Source organism: Silurus meridionalis, chromosome 23, assembly GCF_014805685.1.
Source record: "Silurus meridionalis isolate SWU-2019-XX chromosome 23, ASM1480568v1, whole genome shotgun sequence".
NCBI lineage: Eukaryota > Metazoa > Chordata > Actinopteri > Siluriformes > Siluridae > Silurus > Silurus meridionalis.
The window spans coordinates 2,910,428-2,915,427 of record NC_060906.1 but is presented as its reverse complement, the minus strand read 5'-3'; the positions used below and the strand labels follow the sequence as shown (position 1 = coordinate 2,915,427).

The 5,000-nt window shown below is 42.9% G+C and overlaps 8 non-coding genes across 8 annotated transcripts; all 8 read left to right on the top strand.

Annotated features, from left to right (window-relative positions):
• The first annotated feature begins 44 nt into the window (after positions 1–44).
• Positions 45–126, top strand: trnas-aga. Its single transcript has one exon. It is a non-coding gene; the product is annotated as a tRNA-Ser (tRNA).
• Positions 127–315: 189 nt separating this feature from the next.
• Positions 316–397, top strand: trnaf-gaa. Its single transcript has one exon. It is a non-coding gene; the product is annotated as a tRNA-Phe (tRNA).
• A 650-nt stretch (positions 398–1,047) lies between these two features.
• trnas-cga lies at positions 1,048–1,129 on the top strand. The gene has a single exon. It is a non-coding gene; the product is annotated as a tRNA-Ser (tRNA).
• Positions 1,130–1,966: 837 nt separating this feature from the next.
• On the top strand, positions 1,967–2,048 carry trnac-gca. The gene has a single exon. It is a non-coding gene; the product is annotated as a tRNA-Cys (tRNA).
• A 678-nt stretch (positions 2,049–2,726) lies between these two features.
• Positions 2,727–2,808, top strand: trnaf-aaa. The gene has a single exon. It is a non-coding gene; the product is annotated as a tRNA-Phe (tRNA).
• Positions 2,809–3,109: 301 nt separating this feature from the next.
• Positions 3,110–3,190, top strand: trnas-aga. The gene has a single exon. It is a non-coding gene; the product is annotated as a tRNA-Ser (tRNA).
• Positions 3,191–3,612: 422 nt separating this feature from the next.
• Positions 3,613–3,694, top strand: trnas-aga. The gene has a single exon. It is a non-coding gene; the product is annotated as a tRNA-Ser (tRNA).
• A 473-nt stretch (positions 3,695–4,167) lies between these two features.
• On the top strand, positions 4,168–4,249 carry trnas-aga. The gene has a single exon. It is a non-coding gene; the product is annotated as a tRNA-Ser (tRNA).
• Positions 4,250–5,000: the final 751 nt, after the last annotated feature.

The window sequence follows — 5,000 nt, the reverse complement described above, 5'->3', positions numbered from 1 at the left end:
AATAGGCCTTTCAGTTTAAGTAGTGGATGACAGCGACTTGTTTTGTAGTCGTGGCCGAGTGGTTAAGGCGATGGACTAGAAATCCATTGGGGTCTCCCCGCGCAGGTTCGAATCCTGCTGACTACGATTCACATTCTGTTTACATTTCCTATGAATTACCCCGATCCAGTAAGTTTACAGGTTGTTGTGGTAATAGTGCTTCCCATTTAAGTAGTGGATGACAGTGACTTGCGTTGGGGTCCACTTGTGGTTCGCTTGTGTTTTCTTGTGTTAATAGGGGTTCCGGTTGAAGTAGGGGTGATCGCAAACTGTGCTGTAATCGTGGCCGAGTGGTTAAGGCGACCGACTGAAAATCCATTGGGGTCTCCCCGCACAGGTTCGATTCCTGCTGACTACGATTCATTTCCTGTTTACATTTCCTATAAATTACCCCGATCCAGTAAGTTTACAGGTTGTTGTGGTAATAGTGATTCCCGTTTAAGTAGTGGATGACAGTGACTTGCGTTGTAGTCATGTCCGAGTGGTTAAGGCGATGGAATTGAAATCCATTAGGGTCCCCCCCTGCACAGTTTCGAATCCTGCTGACTACGATTCACTTTCTGTTTACATTTCCTATGAATAACCCCGATCCAGTAAATTTACAGGTTGTTGTGTTAATAGGCATTCCAGTTTAAGTAGTGGATGACAGTGACTTGTGTTGTAGAAATCCATTGGGGTCTCGCCGCGCAGGTTCGAATCCTGCTGACTACGATTCACTTTCTTTTTACATTTCCTATGAATTACCCGATACAGTAATTTTACAGGATGTTGTGTTAATAGGGCTTACAGTTTAAGTAGGGGATAATAGCGAGTTGTGTAGTAGTTGTGTCTGAGTGGTTAAGGTGATGGACTAGAAGTCCATCTGTGTCTCCTGCACAGGTTCGAATCCTGCTGACTACGATTTGTTTTCTGTTCACATTTTGTGTTAATTATAAAGATGTGGTTCACGTGTGTTTTCTTGTGTTAAAAGGAGTTTCAGTTGAAGTAGGGGTGACCGCTTACTGTGCAGTAGTCGTGGCCGAGTGGTTAAGGTGATGGGCTCGAAATCTATTGTGGTCTCCCCGTGCAGGTTCGAATCCTGCCGACTACAATTCACATTCTGTTTACATTTTCTATGAATTACCCCGATCAGTAAGTTTACCGGTTGTTGTGTTAATAGGGCTTCCAGTTTAAGTAGTGGATGACAATGACTTGAGTTGTAGTCGTGGCCGAGTGATTAAGGCGATGGACTAGAAATCCATTGGGGTCTCTCCGTGCTTGTTCGAATCCTGCTGACTACGATTCACTTTCTGTTTCCATTTCCTATGAATTACCCCGATCCAGTAAGTTTACAGGTTGTTGTGGTAATAGTGCTTCCAGTTTAAGTAGGGGATCACAGTGACTTGTGTTGTAGAAATCCATTGGGGTCTCGCCGCGCAGGTTCGAATCCTGCTGACTACGATTCACTTTCTGTTTACATTTCCTATGAATTACCTGATACAGTAATTTTACAGGATGTTGTGTTAATAGGGCTTACAGTTTAAGTAGGGGATAATACAGAATTGTGTAGTAGTTGTGGCTGAGTGGTTAAGGTGATGGACTAGAAATCCATTGGGATCTCGCCGCACGGGTTCGAATCCTGCCGACGACGATTTGTTTTCTGTTCACATTTCGTGTTAATTATACAGATATGGTTCTTTTGCGTTTTCTTGTGTTAATAGGGCTTCCAGTTTAAGTAGTGGATTATAGATAGTTGTGTAGTAGTTGTGGCCGAGTGGTTAAGGCGATGGCCTAGAAATCCATTACGGTCTCCGCACAGGTTCGAATCATCCCAACTGTGATTTGTTTTCTGTTCACATTTCGGGTTAATTATAAAGATGTGGTTCACTTGTGTTTTCTTGTGTTAATAGGGGTTCCGGTTGAAGTAGGGGTGATCGCTAACTGTGCAGTAATCGTGGCCGAGTGGTTAAGGCGATGGACTGCAAATCCATTGGGGTCTCCCTGCGCAGGTTCGAATCCTGCTGACTACCATTCACTTACTGTTTACATTTCCTATGAATTACCCCAATCCAGTAAATGTACGGGTTGTTGTGTTAATAGGGCTTCCAGTTTAAGTAGTGGATGACAGTGACATTTGTTGTAGTCATGGCCGTGTGGTAAAGGTGATGGACTAGAAATCCTTTGGGGTCTCCTCACGCAGGTTCGAATCCTGCTGACTACGATTCACTTTCTGTTTACATTTCCTATGAATTACCCGACACAGTAATTTTACAGGATGTTGTGTTAATAGTGCTTACAGTTTAAGTAGGGGATAGTAGAGAATTGTGTAGTAGTTGTGGCTGAGTGGTTAAGGTGATGGACTAGAAATCCATTGGGGTCTCCCTGCACAGGTTCGAATCCTGCCGACTACGATTTGTTTTCTGTTCACATTTCGTGTTAATTATACAGATATGGTTCTTTTACGTTTTCTTGTTTTAATAGGGCTTCCAGTTTAAGTAGTGGATTATAGAGAGTTGTGTAGTAGTTGTGGCCGAGTGGTTGAGGCGATGGCTTAGAAATCCATTGGGGTCTCTGCGCAGGTTCGAATCCTCCCAACTTCAATTTATTTTCTGTTCACATTTCGGGTTAATTATAAAGATGTGCTTCGCTTGTGTTTTCTTGTGTTAATAGGGGTTCCGGTTGAAGTAGGGGTGACCGTTAACTGTGCAGTAATCGTGGCCGAGTGGTTAAGGCGATGGACTAAAAATCCATTGGGGTCTCCCCGCGCAGGTTTGAATCCTGCCGACTAAGATTCACTTTCTGTCTACATTTCCTATGAATTACCCCGATCCAGAAAGTGTGCAGGTTGTTGTGTTAATAGGGCTTCCAGTTTAAGTAGGGGATCACAGTGACTTGTGTTGTAGTCATGGCCGAGTGGCTAAGGCGATGGAATAGAAATCCATTAGGGTCCCCCCCTGCACAGGTTCAAATCCTGCTGACTACGATTCACTTTCTGTTTACATTTCCTATGAATTACCCTGATCCAGTAAATTTACAGGTTGTTGTGTTAATAGGCTTCCAGTTTAAGTAGTGGATGACAGTGACTTGTGTTGTAGTCATGGCCGAGTGGTTAAGGCGATGGACTAGAAATCCATTGGGGTCTCCCACGCAGGTTCGAATCCTGCTGACTACGATTCACTTTCTGTTTACATTTCCTATGAATTACCCGATACAGTAATTTTACAGGATGTTGTGTTAATAGGGCTTACAGTTTAAGTAGGGGATAATAGAGAATTGTGTAGTAGTTGTGGCTGAGTGGTTTAGGTGATGGACTAGAAATCCATTGGGGTCTCCCTGCACAGGTTCGAATCCTGCCGACTACGATTTGTTTTCTGTTCACATTTCGTGTTAATTATACAGATATGGTTCTTTTGCGTTTTCTTGTGTTAATAGGGCTTCCAGTTTAAGTAGTGGATTATAGAGAGTTGTGTAGTAGTTGTGGCCTAGTGATGGACTAGAGTTCCGGTTCGGGTTAATTATAAAGATGTGGTTCACTTGTGTTTTCTTGTGTTAATAGGGGTTCCAGTTGAAGTAGGGGTGACTGCTAACTGTGCAGTAGTCGTGGCCGAGTGGTTAAGGCGATGGACTAGAAATCCATTGGGGTCTCCCCGCGCAGGTTCGAATCCTGCTGACTACGATTCACTTTCTGTTTACATTTCCTATGAATTACCCCGATCCAGTAAGTTTACAGGTTGTTGTGGTAATAGTGCTTCCCGTTTAAGTAGTGGATGACAGTGACTTGTGTTGTAGTCATGGCCGAGTGGTTAAGGCGATGGACTAGAAATCCATTGAGGTCTCCTTGCGCAGGTTTGAATCCTGCCGACTAGGATTCACTTTCTGTTTACATTTCTATGAATTACCCTGATCCAGTAACTTTACAGGTTGTTGTGTTAATAGGGGTTCCAGTTGAAATAGGGGTGACTGTTAACTGTGCACATGGCCGAGTGGTTAAGGCGATGGACTAGAAATACTTTGGGGTCTCCCTGTGCAGGTTTGAATCCTGCTGACTACGACTAATTTTCTGTTCACATTTCAGGTTAATTATAAAGATGTGTTTTCTTGTGTTAATAGGGGTTCCAGTTTAAGTAGTGGATGATAGAGAATTGTGTAGTAGTTGTGGCCGAGTGGTTAAGGCGATGGACTAGAAATCCATTGGGGTCTCCCCGCGCAGGTTCGAATCCTGCTGACTACGATTCACTTTCTGTTCACATTTCGGGTTAATTATAAAGATGTGTTTTCTTGTGTTAATAGGGGTTCCAGTTGAAATAGGGTGACTGTTAACTGTGCACATGGCCGAGTGGTTAAGCGATGGACTAGAAATCATTGGGGTCTCCCTGCAGGTTTGAATCCTGCTGACTATGATTAATTTTCTGTTCACATTTTGGGTTAATTATTACGATTTGTTTTCTTGTGTTAATAGGGGTTCCAGTTGAAATAGAAATAGGGGTGACTGCTAACTGTGCAGTAGTTGTGGTCAAGTGGTTAAGGCGATGGCCTAGAAATCCATTGGGGTCTCCTGCAGGTTTGAATCCTGCTGACTATGATTCACTTTCTGTTCACATTTCAGGTTAATTATAAAGATGTGTTTTCTTGTGTTAATAGGGCTTACAGTTTAAGTAGGGGATGATAGAGAATTTTGTAGTAGTTGTGGCTGAGTGGTTAAGGTGATGGACTAGAAATACATTGGGGTCTCCTGTGCAGGTTCGAATCCTGCTGACTATGATTAATTTTCTGTTCACATTTCGGGTTAATTATAAAGATGTGTTTTCTTGTGTTAATATTGCTTCCAGTTTAAGTAGTGGATTATAGAGAGTTGTGTAGTAGTTGTGGTCAAGTGGTTAAGGCGATGGACTAGAAATCATTGGGGTCTCCTGCAGGTTTGAATCCTGCTGACTATGATTCACTTTCTGTTTACATTTCTATGAATTACCCTGATCCAGTAA